Below are 14,999 nucleotides of genomic sequence, written 5' to 3' on the forward strand. Positions count from 1 at the left end.
CCCCTCGGCTGGGCAAGGCTCCACAGGCCTCCCTGCTTCTGCCAGCCATTCAGAGCTGCTTCCCAGGAGCCCTCCAGGGCTTGCGCACATGTGTGTGCATGTGCCTCTGTGTGTGTGTGTGTGTGTGTGTGTGTGTGTGTGTGTGTGTGTGTGTGGTTTTTTCCTCCCAGGCTTTCATACAAGTTGCAGGAAAAATTGAAGGCAGGAAGCCCCAGGCCGGCCATTGTGAGTGGCTGTGACGGCGGGACAGCCAGTGCTCCAGGTGTGCTGTGCCTTTGTCTCTGCGACTTTCCAAACCCCCCTTCAGCCCTGCTTCCCATTAATAAGGGAGAGTGCTGCTGGCTGCAGAGCCCGGCGGAGGCCCGAGACAATGGAGCTATTGGAGGCCGGCGCAGCATGCTGACATCTTGGTGCAGTGCCTTATTGATTTTATTTTCCTGTTATGAAAACACCCTCCCCACTGATGCAGGAAGGAAAGGAATGTCAGACGGGAGAGGAGATGAAGGATGATTTGGGCACACTGTCTGCCCCCCGCCCCTAGCCGGTCAAAAATATTCCTTCCCTGGGCACCAGCCCCAGCCTGTCCTGAATGGGTGACCTCCACCCAAGGGACTGGCCACTGGCCCCGTGGCCACATCTGGCAGGCACTCTGCACAGCCAGCTGTTGGCCATCTGGAGATGGCAGCCTCTGGAGCCAACATCCAGGGTGCCAGGTGGGAGACAGGCTGGACCCCATAGGCCCATTTGATGGTTCTGTCCCTAGCATAGCTGCCTTTTCAGAGACGGCATCAGTACTCTGAGGGCCAGGCTTTGGGCTCTGCCAGAGTCAGTGCTGACAGCTCTTTGCAGGACACCCTGGCCATTTCGCTCCAAAGCGGCTCAATATTCACTATCCTTGACTGGCTGGGCCCCAGACCACAGCCGCATGGGAGGGAAGGAACCAACCAGCCTCAGACAGAAAACAGCAGCTGGGACAAGCCCGGAGTCCAGTGGCCAGGAGAGGCAGAGAGGGCAGAAGTTCAGGCCTGTGAGCACAGCCAGCACCCAGGCACAGGACAGTGGAGGAGGCAAATCCTTTCTCCTGCTTCATACCTGCAGGGACCAGTTTGTGCCTGATGAGGCCCTGGGTTCTTGGAGTGCTCAGGAGAACTGGGAGCACAGGGAAGGGGAGGAAGTAGCTGCCGTCAGCGGCAGCTTCATCTGGGCCGCTGCTATTCAGTGTGGGCCATGGCACCTCCAGAAGCCCAGCTCCTACCTTGTGTGTCTGACCCATGCCAGCACCATACCACGGAGCAGGCGGCCCAAGCCCAGGTGTCCACAGTTTCCCTGGTCAACCTAGCTGTTTGTGAAATGACCAAGGGCTGACTCTTACCCTCAGGGGCTCAGTGGGATCAGGTGACCCAGAACATTTTTCTGTTCCTGGCAGAGGTGGCTTCGTGAGGAGGGTAAAACCAGACTTGGAGATAGACTGTCTAGCTTTTAATTTCAATCAACTGTTTGCTTGCTGAGTGACCTGGACGAGTTACCCAACCTCTCTGGACCCTGCTTCTGTAGAATAGGAATGGCAGTCCCTGTCCACTGAACGTGTTGTAGGATTGTGTGAGTAGGAACGTGTAAAGTGCCCAGGACAGAACAAGACCTGGCAGGTGCGAGTCCTGTAGGTACTGAAGTGCCTGTAGGTACCGCCGCCACCAGGTGTGGCCCATGGGATGAGGCCACCCCTCCAGTGAGGACAGCTGTTTGATTCTAACCTCACCAAGATGAAAGGTCAGATTCAGAAATAGGAGCTGGCCCTGTGCATGCAGGGAAAGAAGTGGCGTTTGAGATGCTGGGACTCAAGATGACCTGGAAGCAAGAGGCAGCCAGCAGGAAGAAGGGTGGGGAGAGGGCCGTGCACAGGCCCCAAGTGGAGCTGGATCAGCACACAGGGCAGCCAGGCCATCCAGGGAAGGGATTAGAAATACTTTTTGGCTGTGAGGCCCTTGTCTCAGAGGAAAGACCAGCAGGGACACAGAATGAGATGCTACACTAGAGGGAAGTGGGCAAGGAAAGTTGTTGTGTAAAAGCTGGTGCGGAATGGTGTGTTCCTTCTGCCCTGGGGCATGTTGAGGCCGTAGGAAGGGACCAGCCTGGCATTCGTGGTGAAGGCCCTACTCATGGGCCAAGACCACTCTTAGGAACTCAGGGCAAGTCCCCAAGGAAGCTGCCCAAGTACGAGGGTCAGTGCTGTCGGGCCCTGGTATTCCCCACTTGACCAAAGCAGGGAACAGGAGGAATGTCACAGGCTCTAGGACATCGCAGCCTCCTCCTGCCCATGGGTCACTGGCTCATTCCCAGGGCGAGGGTCTGCTCCGATGGTCCAGGGCTGAGGGTCACAGCTCTCTCTCCGGCTGTGCTCCCAGAGGCTGGTTAGCAAGGTGATGACAATTCTTTCTGTCACTGCCACCCTCCGGCCTGAGTTAATTTTCATTTCTTCATTTATTTGACTGTGGCCTAAAGATTTCTGGGAATCTTTTGATGAAAGGCCAGTTGGACAATCACAGGCTTCTGGGCTGCTGAGTCACCTGGGGGCATAGCGACTAACCCTTCCAGCCCCTCAGCATGCCCACCTCGCTTGCCAGGACAGGAATTTCCAGAGCCCAGGAAGAGGGGCGGGACACATACATCTAAACCCTAATTCTGCAGGTAAGAACAGCGAGGCCCCAAGAAAATGTAGCTTCCCTGCTTACCAAGGCCACCTGGAGAGAACCAGAGGCTGCCAGGCCAGCTCTCTCTACCCCAGGCTGCCTGGCAGCATGCATTCACCATGGTAACCATGATTGCAACATAATTATGGTAACTCTCATCCACTTGGATGACAGTAAACTGCAAATTTCAGGCCAGAAAATGGGCACATTTATCTTTCATGGTACAGGAAGAAAATTTAAGCCAAAGATTTGGTCATCTGCATAGCTGGTGAGAGTTTTTAAGCTCTTGAGTCAGATAGAACTGAGACTGACTCCTAGCTCTACCACTTATGAGCTGAACCTCAGTTTCATGGTCTCTAATATGGGAATAACAGTAATATCTTCCTTGTAAGGGTTATCTAAATTAATATGTGCAGAAAAGTATAAAACTATATCTGCCACTTGGTAAGCACTCAAAGCTAATTTTTTTTAAGAATTAAACTAGCCGGGGCCTGGGATATAATTTAGTAGCACAGCACCTGCCTGGCAACTGTGAGGCCCTGAGTTCGATTCCCAGTACCAAAAAAAGCCAAGTGAGATGTTGCATGCCTATAATCCCTGCATTCTGGGAGGCTGAGGCAAGAAAAACGGAAAGTTTGAGCCCAGCCTGGGCAATTCAGCAGCTTAGCAAGACCCTGTGTCAAAATTAAAATGTTGGGGATGTAGCTCAGTGGGGAAGGAGAGAATGGAAAGAAAGAAAGAAAGAAAGAAAGAAAGAAAGAAAGAAAGAAAGAAAGAAAGAAAAGAAAGAGAGAGAGAGAAAAAGAAAAACTAGAGATTGAGTTTATCCAAGGACCTGCCCACTGGGGTGAAACAAGCCCCCTGGCTGGTGCTGGTGAACTGAAGAGAGGCTCCCTGCGCTGTCCTGTCCCTCCCTGATGTGCCAGAGCTGATGCTGAGGAAATGGGGGCACCACTCCATCCCAAGTCCCCACCAGCTGTCTAGACCCCGGGGGAGAATGCCCTGCAAGACAGAGGTGCAACTCCACCACTGGGTTTGTATATGGGGTGCAAGGAAGGCATCGATGCCCTGCAGTTGCTGCTGCATGAAATTTAAATTATTCTCAACAAACCTGCTTGACAGATGAAACAGAAAAGGGATGGCTTCATAAAATGCAATTTCGTTCCTGAAAGAATGGGCTCTGCAGAACCCTCTCGGACGCCTCTGAAATGCACTAGGGCTCTTTGTCTTTGTGACCAGGAGCACTCAGGCTGAAACATTCCCACCATCCCTCTGAGCTAAGCCCTTGAAAATAAATCTGACTGGGATGTGGTGCAACACAGCCTGTGTGAGAGGCCCAGGGAGAGCTGAGAAGAGCCGAGAAACCCACAGACACCATGCGTAGAGGACAAAATGTGCACAGGGGTTGACATTTATGAGCATTTGGGGCTGTCAGGGTGGGTATTGGTCACCATGAAGACGATGCCTTCCTTGTGCACCCTGGCTTCCCCCACCCCTTTGGGACATGATCTGGTACTGCTGTGGGGATCGTGTGAATGACCATGAAGCCCCGTGCAGCAGCACATGCTGGGGTCCATGAATGGTTCTGGGGTCCATGAATGGATAAAGGAGCTTTGCATACACCTCCCATTCCTCTTGTGTTCATGTTAAAAATCAAAGGCTGCTGAGGGAGCTCGGTTGGGAGAATGACTCAAACTCCTTTCATAGTGAATTTCCAGCCTGCAAGTGATTTTATCCAAAAGATTGTGGCTTGCTCCACGAACAAGTATTTGTGATTTCCCTGATGATAAATTATCGGTCCCGGATAAAGCATTGTGAGACAACTTGCACATGTTAGTACTGAGCTAATGGCTTTTGCCTGCACTTCAAGTCGCAGTTACAGTTTGGATTGTATCTTCATTGACTTCAAACCCATCTGTCACAAAGTGTGTACAGAATTGAAAAATGTCACATTTCCAAAGCACGCATTTCAAAGCCTACAGTTTGGAGAAGATAAATCTGAGTGGCTCAAGCTTCAATTTCTGATTAAGGTGGAGAAAGGAGAAGAGATGTTTGTGTATTTTGCCACATTTATAAGTCAGAGTCTGAACAAAAGGCAGCTAAGAATTACAAGTAAAGACGTCAGGAGGCCACTGATAACCTCACTGGCCAGAGCCAGCTGGGTGTGCAAGTTAGCCTTGGGACATAACAACTGTCCCCAAACTCTGTGGCCTAAGCCATCCCACTTCTGTGGGTCAGCTTGTCACTTCTGGTCTTGGCCCACTCTCTCATTGGTCTGCAGTCAGCCTTGGGCTTGCTGGAGACCCAGTCAATCGGAGGCAGTCTCGTTTGCACACGTGTGGCAGGCTGACACTCGGCGGAGGCCCTGGGTTTCCTGTGTGACCTGTCATCCTCCATCTGGCCGGCTCAGGCTCTTCACAGTGGCTGGGGGTTCTAACAACAGGAAGGGAGCAAGGCCAAGGCACAGCTGCTTCTCCCACCTCAGCCTGAGGCATTTCTGCTCAAATCCCATGGGTTAAAGCAAGCAGTAAAGCCAATCTGGATTTCAGGCTTTGGCGAACTAACAGAGACCCCACCTCTTTTTTGTTCATTCTTTCCTTTCTTGGTCCATGTTTGCAGTATATAATGTCTACATTCCCTATGTGGAGTTGATACATGTGCATAACACATCTTTTTCCTTTTTCCTTCCCTTTCCCTTCCCTGCTTCCCTCTACTCCATCTCTTGATCCCTTTCACATCTGAGAAAGATCTATCTCCCTACTTCCTATTATCTTTTATTTTGCTCTTTATCTATAATTTGGGTTTCTCATTATAAGAGAAACCATGCAATATTTAAGTTTGTGGAGACCCTGCCTGTTGATGGGATATCTATGACATCACAGTTTTGAAAGGGCAACCATCTAAGGATGGTGAGAATCCTGCTTGTGTTGACAGCACAACATGCAGTGTTTCTTCACATTCGCTGAGATAGCATTACTCCCCCTGCAGCTTCCGGCCCAGGCAGGAAAGACAGGATTAACCAAACACCCTGGCCTCACAGCCTAGTGTAAGGAATCAATATGGGCACTTATGACTTACACGCCCAGTACTGCAAATATTCCACTACACAAGGCAGCTGGCCCCAGTGAACCTTGAAGGTGTAGCTATCTCTCAGACCCACAGGTAGCCAGGACTTGGCCCTCAGTCCTGAAGGCTACACTAGATCCTATCACTGCCGCAGAGTTGGAGAGATGGGACGCCAGTGTCCCCAGGACCTACACAAAGGTAGATGATGGCCTGCTGCTTAGCATCAAATTATCAGCCCCCAGGAGACGCCTCTGTGGGCTTTCACCAGTGAACTTCTCCCTCTGAGAATCCACAGGGGAACATAAATTTTGGTGGGAAGACCTTCTGAGGAGGCTGAAATCAAGAAATGGAACCAGTGGAATGACACAGATTTTCAGTAGCCACAGATTGCAATGGTCCAATGTCCCTTTCTCCCTAATGGGATAAATCCCATGCAGTTCCCAAAAGCCCTCAAAGGGGCCTCTTCGTAAATTAAATTAGTTTTCCAAAAGCAGCATCATTCAAGATCAACATAAATCTACTTATTCAGCTATAATGGTTTTCCCTGGTTCATTTAATTACTCATGTTGCAATTAATTTTTTTTCCATTGCAAAAGGACAGTATTTTAGCTACATGATGGGTTAAACAGGCATTGGAGAACTAGCCTGGAAGTCTCACCACCATTTGTAACATTGTTTTTTATAGAGCAAGTATGTTCCAAAATCTAAACAGCCAAATTACAAATGAACTTTCAGAACCTAACCCATTTGTTAAGAAGGGAACTGCCTGTAATGCTAAAAAATAACCAGGGTGAATAAACACAAAAGTTTTGTTCAGACAGTTCATTCACTTTCAGCAAGGAAAATGTCCTCTGACCCCAGGTTGGCCCTTCCCTGATTCGTTCTCTAGCATCATAGGGATGACCAAACTGGCCTGAGCCCTCCCTCCAATAGCATAACACCTAGAGAGGAGCTGGTGTAGGTTAGCAGGTTGCCGGTCAGTTTCCACAATCCATTCCCTGCCCAAAATGAAGGTATTAGGAGATATCCATGCACCACTGAAGCTGCAGCCCCGGCTAGCACTGCAATGATAATTTGCATTAGCAAATTTACCTCTCTGGAATGCATCAGCCAAAAACCTCATTTTTCTCTGATAGATAAAGAGCCCTGAGAACTAAGGAAAGTATGTGGACAGGACATCGTTTGCACTCAGTTTGCTGCTGCACATCTCTCCACTGATGCGAGTTAGATTCTTTTTCTCATCTTCTTCTCCTCTGCTTTCTGGAGCAGCTGGGTGAATGCACTGTAACCTCTGGCACCAAGGAGCCAGCTGGGAGGCAAGGTGCATGGTAGGTGTCCAGAGCCTGACCACAAGACACCTGCCTCCCTTGCTGTAGACTGCCAGCTACTGGCTGCTCGATGCTGCAAGCCCTTAAGGGAAGAGCTCCTGTGGGCTACTTATTCCTGCTCTGAGGCTCAGTCTCTCAGGTTAAGTTTGCTGTCCCCTTGTCTACTGCTCCTGCCCTCTCTTGTCCTCCGAAGGCCACGGATCAGCTGTTTCCTGCTGCTATTGTACCCTCACTTGAGAGATGAGGCTAAGCACCCACCAGGCCTAAACACACCCCAGGCAGTCTTTCTCTGGAGCCCAGGCATGCGGAGCTCTGTGGAAGCCCAGCTCAGAGCAACCCACAGGAAAATCTGTCGAGGGAACAGCTGGATGAACAAACATCAGATAACCATCTTCCCCCAGTTCTAGTGACATCACCTGAAGATACTGCTCCAGCTCCCCACTCAAAGCAGTTTTGCTCATCAGTAGTTTGAAACAACCACACATGGGAGGACTAGAAGGCGTGTAGAAGGGTGTGGTCCAGCCGCACACCTCCCATATACTCAGTGCAGTTCTCCTTAACAGGAAACCTCCCCAGGGCGCTGTAGACACCACAGAAGTGCAGAATGCCTAGAGACCATTGAGCCTTGGGGCTGCAGCCCCAATCTCTTTCTGAGGGATTCTCATTTTACCCCAAGATTAACTCCAGGCTGGCTGCTCCAGTTTGGAGGCTGCTGTCATACTGCTTTCCCCTGGTTCTTCCCAAAGTGCCAGTCCAAAGGATCACTGTCCATGGAAGTACCAGGGTGGGCTTGGACCTACCTAGATCCAAGGAGCAGCTCTCTCTTGGGCACCCTCAGTCACCCTGAGTGGATCTCAGCCTGGGCTAGGAAGTGGGTGGAGCAGAGCCATTGCTTACCAGGTCCAAGAGCCCTGCTCACCTCTGACTTCCCTGCGCACTGAGGCGGGGACCAGGAAGAAGGAAACAGTCACTGTGGCTATGGCTTTTGTCTCCAGCTCCCTGGCTACTGGGGATAAAGTCTTCCTGGAACAGAAAAGGAGAGGCCCTCCCTGAGAGGCTGTGAGGGCTGGTGAGAACCATCCTAAGTTGGGTTAAAGAGATGGAGATCAGGACCCATCTGCACACCTAACCTGCTGAGCGGCCTCAGGCTGAATACTTCAGTTCCCAGAGACTCGTTTCCCTCACCTATAAGCTGCATTCGAGAATGTCCACTTCCCTGGGCTGTGCGAGGTATGAACGAAACAGCCAGGCAAATGCACTGTATCAACATAAATGCCCTGATTCACAGAGACAAACTGTAAATTACCAGAGACCAGAGTGGGGGTGAGCAGTTATTACTTAGTGGGTAGAGCTTTTGTTTGTGGTGATAAACAAGTTTTGGAAATAGACAGTATTGATTGTTGCTTGGCATTGTCACTAAAATGAATGCTGCTCAGTTGTGTGCTTAAAAATGGTGAAAATGACAAATTTATATGCTCTATATATTTTCCCACAGATAAAATATCTAAGTAAAAAGTAAATGCCCCACTCTGGAAAGAGAGAGAAGTAATATCTGTACATAAGTTCAGGAAGAATTGGCATAATCAAGAAGCTTCCTGGCCATTGAGGTAGGGGGGTTGCTTGAACCCAGGAGTTCAAGGTCAGCTTGGGAAAAATAATAAGACCCACCTCAAAAATAGCAAGCAAGGAAGGAAGAGGGGGAGAGAGACAGAGACAGAGAGAGAGAGAGAGAGAGAAGGTGGGGAGAGAGGGAGGGAGAGAGAGAAAGAGAAAGAAAGGAGATTTGGAATAAATAGAAATTTCCTCTACTCAGAGCAGTGGCATTGCCAATCACAGTGGAAGCCAGTCCAATGATAGCACTTGCCACAGACCTGCGTGCCCTTGCCCGGAGAGCAGGGAAGGCTCCTGAGGAATGGGCAGGCGAGCGGCCCAGCCCTGGGAGAGCCTTCTTGGTGTCTCTGAGGAAGCCCAAACTCAGCTCCCCCATTCATTCTTTCCCAACCGCACAGCTCTGCAGCCCAGCACCATGGGAAGCCAGGGCCGAGAGCTGGAGGTTCTGGCGGATGTCAGAGCCGCCAGGGTGAGGTCTGTGCCAGTCTCTCAGCACCCCCAGGCGCTGGACGGAAGGAGAAGCCTCACTGTCCTGTGTGCGTGGTGAGAGCAAGTCGCAGCAGTGCTGATGGTGCCCTGCAGCCTGAAGCGTGGCCGCCCTGGCACAGGGAGCACGGCAACTCTGTGCTCTCTGCAAACACCCTAGGAAGACAGCTAGGTCTGCGGGCAGCCGGGCCCGAGATGTGCCTGGGGTTTGCCACCAGCATCATCGCTATCACTGTCACGAGTTTTTACTAAGTGCTCGCTGGGAGCCAGCCACCGTCCCGAGAGCGTTTGCCTGTTAACCCCCTAGGTGCTCCTGCCTGCAGGTGCTCAGAGCGGTGAGTTTCCTGCGTGACAGCCGGGGTTACACTCCCAGCACAGCGCCCTCTAGCTGGAACTCGGGACTCTGCAGGGTACTGCTGCAGGTGTGGAGACTCAGGCTCCCTAGCTCTGGGTAGAAACTGCCTCACGCCTTGACATTCCGTGTGATTCTGCAAAGACAGCCGTGGAGGCGGAAAAGCTCACCTTCCAGGCCTCTAAGATCCTGCCCTCAGCCCAGCTGGGAACACCTCCCTGGCAGAGGCACCAGCTCCCTGCACCGCCATCACCTCTCTCGTCAGAAATATGCTGAGGGTGTGATTTTTATTCCCTCGCAATATTAGTCTGAAGAGATGATATTGGGCAAATTATATTGTGCCCATAATTCATATTAAGGGGAATTCAATAGTGGCAACTTGTCATCTGCTGAGATTAGAAGGGAATATTGTGAATGTTGTGTTATAAAGGCATTAAGAAGGCGTTGTGAATTAGATTACATTGCCACATTGTGTTTCTTATAAATAACTGAGAAAGAAACGGGTACTCAGAATTTGGGATTATCCATTTCTGAGCTCTCCGCAGTGCCCTGGCCGGGCTGCTGGCCCTGCTGATCTGATATGGCCACAGGGAAGGGCTGTATGAGCATCCTATTATACTTCCTCCAGCAGACATAAGTAACTGTTTCACCCAACACTGGGTTATGCAGGTTTTGGTGTTTGGGGTTTTTTTGTTTTTTGTGTTTTCAAAATCTTCCCAAGCGCAGATATTCTATATCCCCTACTTCTTGTCCCCAGAACTCTAGGTTTACAGAAGCCAAAAGTCAGCAGCACCTTCCCACTGCTGCTCACTCTCACCTCCGACACCCTTGGTGGCAAAGACCCAAGCACCAGTACACCCTGCCCGTGGTCAGGTCAAGCACCAGCAGCTTTGAGACACGCACCTTCAGGTGATCTCTTGGTGATGCCGGCTGGCTGGCCATTGTGACCCCAGCGGCTCCAGGCTAGAAGACAGCTGGGAACTACACAGGGCTCCCCGCTATACCTCCTCCCTTTAGCTCAGACCCTGGTGTCACTGTGTAAACAGAGCTTCCTGGCTGGATCCAGCTTCTACCTTTTGTTATCAAAGACAAAAGCCTCGTGTGGAGTTGGGAGGCACACGCCCCACTTAGAAAAATCTGAAAGGAGCCCACAGGTCCAGACAGAGCAAGCAAACTCTCATGCTGCCCCGGCTGTGCCTGCCAGAATCCCCCATATCTGACCCAGCCTGTCTAGGGACTGCAGGGGCTGAAGAGGTGCTCCCCAAACCATTGCCAACTTCAGGGGCTGCTGAAGCAGCTAATGATCAGCAATTGGCTGAGGCCTCCTTGTCATTCAGGTGATGTTCATTCCAGGATTTCCCACTCGACTTCAGTGAGGTGTCACACCTGAGGATGACAAAGAAGAGGAAGAGGCTGGTGCAGTCTGAGAGACAGTCAGGACAAAGAGCTTTCTTTACCTATCAGTTGGTGAATCCACCATAGCCATCAGTCTGTGAGAGGATGCCAAGTATACACCAGGCATCCCTAACACACCTCTTTACCAGCACAGTGATGGTATTAGGATCCCCAGCTAATCAGGCAACCTAAGTGCAAACCCTAACTCTTCCACTCACTTTCTAGTTCTGTGATCTTTTGCAAGGCCTCTCGGGGCCTTAGTTTCTCCTCTTTAAGACAGGGTAATCATACCATCTGTGTCACTGAGTTATTGGGGAGATTAAGCAAGCTAATAATGCAGACTGCCTACAACCGTGTCTGGTACTCTGTAAGCCTAGTCTGTTGCTGTCGTGACCACAGCCTTCTCTGTGTGGCCCTCTCCTCTCTATTTGTCTGTCTCCCTCCAGAATGCAGGTCCTTGAGACAAAAGACCTTGTCTTCTCAGGCTCTGAATTGCTAGCAACTCACACTTGCCTGTTATGCACTCAGTAAATATGTGTTGAATTATCAAATTGAATTGTGGGTAGAAGTTGTAGTCATGGAAATCCACTTGCTTTACTAAAGAATAGCAGTGCACTTTTGAAAATTGTATTCCGCTTTTCCACAGTGGCATATATTCATTTCAGAACCGTTCCATGGCTGCCTCTGGTTCTTTGTGTGGCATCGCAGTGGTAGTAGTCAATTGTCTACAAATAAATTAAATATGTATTGAAATGCATGAGCACCTCACTGATTAAAGGAATCCCAGAGTAAGGTGTTTTGCAGAGCAATTGCTGTGCTTCCATGAAATGAAAAATCCTCCACTCTTTCTCACTGTTTCAGATCTAGAACCTGAATAGTCTGTGCCCTGAATAGTCCTGGGCTCCGACCCACATTCTGTTCATGGGTAGTTGTGGTTATATTTGTTTCTTTGTTATTTTTGTTTTTTAAATGGTTTCTGGAGGGCCAGACACTACGCCAAGAGCTTCACACATTTTGCCTGAGTTCTTACAACAACACCATGGGGTCAGTCTATTTACACATGAGGAAACTGAGTCTCAGTAAGCCTGGGCAACTTGTTCAATGCCACAGCTCATAAGCGGTAGGAAATAGGGTTTGAATTCAGATTTATTTTGTTCTTCCAAAGCTCATGTCTCTAGCTCCCAATTCTTTTCCCTGGATGTCTGCTCTTAGATTTGTCAGGAGCTTCCGGTGTAAAATGGCCAGAACCAAGCTCTATATCCTCAGCCACATGCCTGCTTTGCCCCCTGCATGGTTGGCGCAGGGACAAGGCCCCCCCATCCACCCAGCTGTGCAAGCCAGAAGGTACTGGCTCCCCAAGACCCTCCCCTCTCCCCCACCATCCTCATCCCTGCCTGTAAGTCACTCACAGGCTTCAGAGCTGTTTCTTCACGGAGTTTCCCCCCCAAGCTGCCTTTGAAGCCCATCAAGTGATTTGAGCTGCACTGCCTGCAGAGCGGCTTGTTCTCCAGCCTTTTCCACCCAGCTCCCACCCTTCCTCGAGGCCCTCAGGTGCCATGCCAGCTTCCAGTAACCCCAGGGCCTGCTCAAGGCAGCTCAGCCTCCCCCGCCTCCTGTTCCACAACTTGGTACATCTGTGCAAGCCACAAAACGAGAAAGAAAGATCCTTTTAGACTGGAAGAGTAAGGCTGCTGCTGTTTTATGGTGGGGTGGTTTATGGTTTTCAAACATTTTAATTAGTTTCATTTTTTAATATAAATGCACCCTGATGTTTCGTGCAGGAAGGGCACCATTCTTAAAATCTCAGAAATAAAGTAGGAAAATGACAGATTGGCTATTAAAGTGTCGCATGCAGATGTGTTATTATTATTATTGTTATTTAACATTTCTGAGTGCCAGCAATGAGCCAGGAGGTGGGGGGGCAAGGTCCCCCCAAGCTTGGGATGATGGTGGCTGGGGCTGAGAGGGTCAGAGCAGCTTTGTCAGCTTCCTAGGACATCCTGCTCCACAGGAAACCTCCCAGGATACCAGTCACTAGGTTTGTAGACTGAAGACAAAACTGGGCATCTAAGATCTGCGTTCCAATCCTGCCCTTGACTCACCTGTGAGCTTCCTGAGATTTCCAGCTCCTCCATCCCATTCTGGTAGGCATTTGGGCTCTATGTTAGGATACCCACTTCCAAAGGAGGCTGTGGCTTCTTTAAAACATTCAATTTCATGAGAAAGTTCAGGGTTTTACTTTTGGGACAATCTCCATGCGGGAAGTTAAATATTACTCGCCTCCCCCAGAAGATGTCCACCTGGGATCTCTAAATACAACCTTGTTTGTAAACAGGGCATAGGCAGATGTAGTGAAGGTAGGGTTCTAAAGGTGTGATTATCCTGAATTGGGTGGGGCCTGCATTCAATGACAATCCTGGTAAGAGAAAACAGAGGAAGATCGAACGCCCAGAGAGGCCATGTAAAGACAGAGGCAGAGACAGGATCAGTGCTGTGACAAGCCAAGGGCTGTACCCTGTGCCACCAGAGGCCACAAAGAAGGATTCTCCCTCAGGGCCTTTGGGTTTTGGACTTCTGGGTCCCAGAACTATGACAGAAGAAACTTCTGTCCTTTAAGCCAGCAAGTTTGTAGCCTTTTGTTGCGGCAGCCCTAGGACACTGACACACCCTGTGAAAATGTCCCTGCCTGGTATCTCCGAAGAGGCCCTGGAAAGCTGACCTGCCAGCCACCCCTTTGCTGTGTTGAAGTGAGACATAGTTACGCCTCTGCCCCCTCCGCGGGACAGTGTCCACGAGCTTCCTAATGACCACCCGCCTGCTTCCTGGAACGGGTGGACTCCAATGTGAAAAACTGAAAGGGCAGTTAAAGCAGGAAGCCCGCGGCTCCCACACCCCCACAACCCACAGAGCCACCCTGGAAATGCAAGGGCTGCTGCTTCCATCCACACAGAGGGGCAGATTGATGACTTCAGGCTGAGGCTTCCTGTTAAGCGGGCCCTGCTTTAACAAGGGGAGAAAAGGGGAATGAATGCTCAGTGCTGGTTAGTCTCCCCATAGAAGGCACTTGATCAAACCCAGAGAGCTGTCAGGGAAACTTTGGAAATCAAAACACCAAATAAAAGCTTCGGAACGGACCACTCCCTCTTCTCATTGGTCAGTAAGAAAATTCTTTTTGCTGCCTTCTCTGTGCCTCTCCATTTCAGTGGAAGCAAAAGGAGAAAAGCGCAGCAGACCCATGGGCTGGGCGCTCTCCCTGATGTGGACTGGTCCTTGCGGGCAGGTCATCTGACTGTTTCCAGAAGGAACCAGTCCCCTGTGGGCAGAAGGCCTGGAGTGCCCGCCCCAAGAGACCGTCCCCAAATGTCAGCCGGGGCTTAGGGACCTATTTCAAAAGAGGATCCTGCAGGCTCCAGCCGGCCTCCCAGGCCCGCCACGCTCTCCCCGCGCTCCCCAGAGTCTGGGCATGGGATTAGAGCACAGCCCACTTGTTTACCCAGCTGTTGCTGGCAGCCCAGTGCCATGCTGGGGCAGGCATCAGTCCACTCACAGGGCAGTTGTTCATTAACTGCTCCAAGCTGTGCACCGCACCCTGGGAGAAAGGCACCCCCTTCTCATATACGCGCCCTGGGTGGGGCTTAGAACACAGGACAGCAGCGTGCAAGGAGGTCTGCATTTGGAAAGCACTGGCTTCCCAAAGCCCTGGGTGCACACTGGTCACTGACAGGCTGGAATGACCCAAGGACTTGAGTTTAATTTCTTCGGAGGAAGGTTTGAACTTGAGTGTCCCTGCACTGTTGGCCTACACTGTACCCCAGGATGGCCCTGCTGGAGAAGTCCTCCTCAGTCTTATTCAGAACAGAGGCCAGAGGAATCAACTAAGGTCAGAGAAAGTTGCAGGGAACAGCACTTGGTCTAGGTGACAGTCTTTGAAACAAGGAAATGAAGTAGCGGATGTGGGCCAGGATACCAGACCACACCAAGTAAACGGCCACCTGAGGGGTACAAGTGTGCAGTGACCACAGCAGGCCCTCAGCGGGGGGTGGGGAAAGGAAGGGAGGCGGTGGGGGAGGGGTG

At 50.7% G+C, this 14,999-nt stretch overlaps 1 protein-coding gene across 2 annotated transcripts in view; it reads left to right on the plus strand.

Moving 5' to 3' along the window:
- Window positions 1–14,999, plus strand: part of Klhl29 (kelch-like family member 29) — a 205,665-nt gene that overhangs the window by 79,344 nt on the left and 111,322 nt on the right. The window lies entirely within an intron of this gene.

Source organism: Chinchilla lanigera, unplaced genomic scaffold (genome assembly GCF_000276665.1).
Source record: "Chinchilla lanigera isolate Chin_1 unplaced genomic scaffold, ChiLan1.0 scaffold00068, whole genome shotgun sequence".
NCBI classification, from domain to species: Eukaryota; Metazoa; Chordata; class Mammalia; order Rodentia; family Chinchillidae; genus Chinchilla; species Chinchilla lanigera.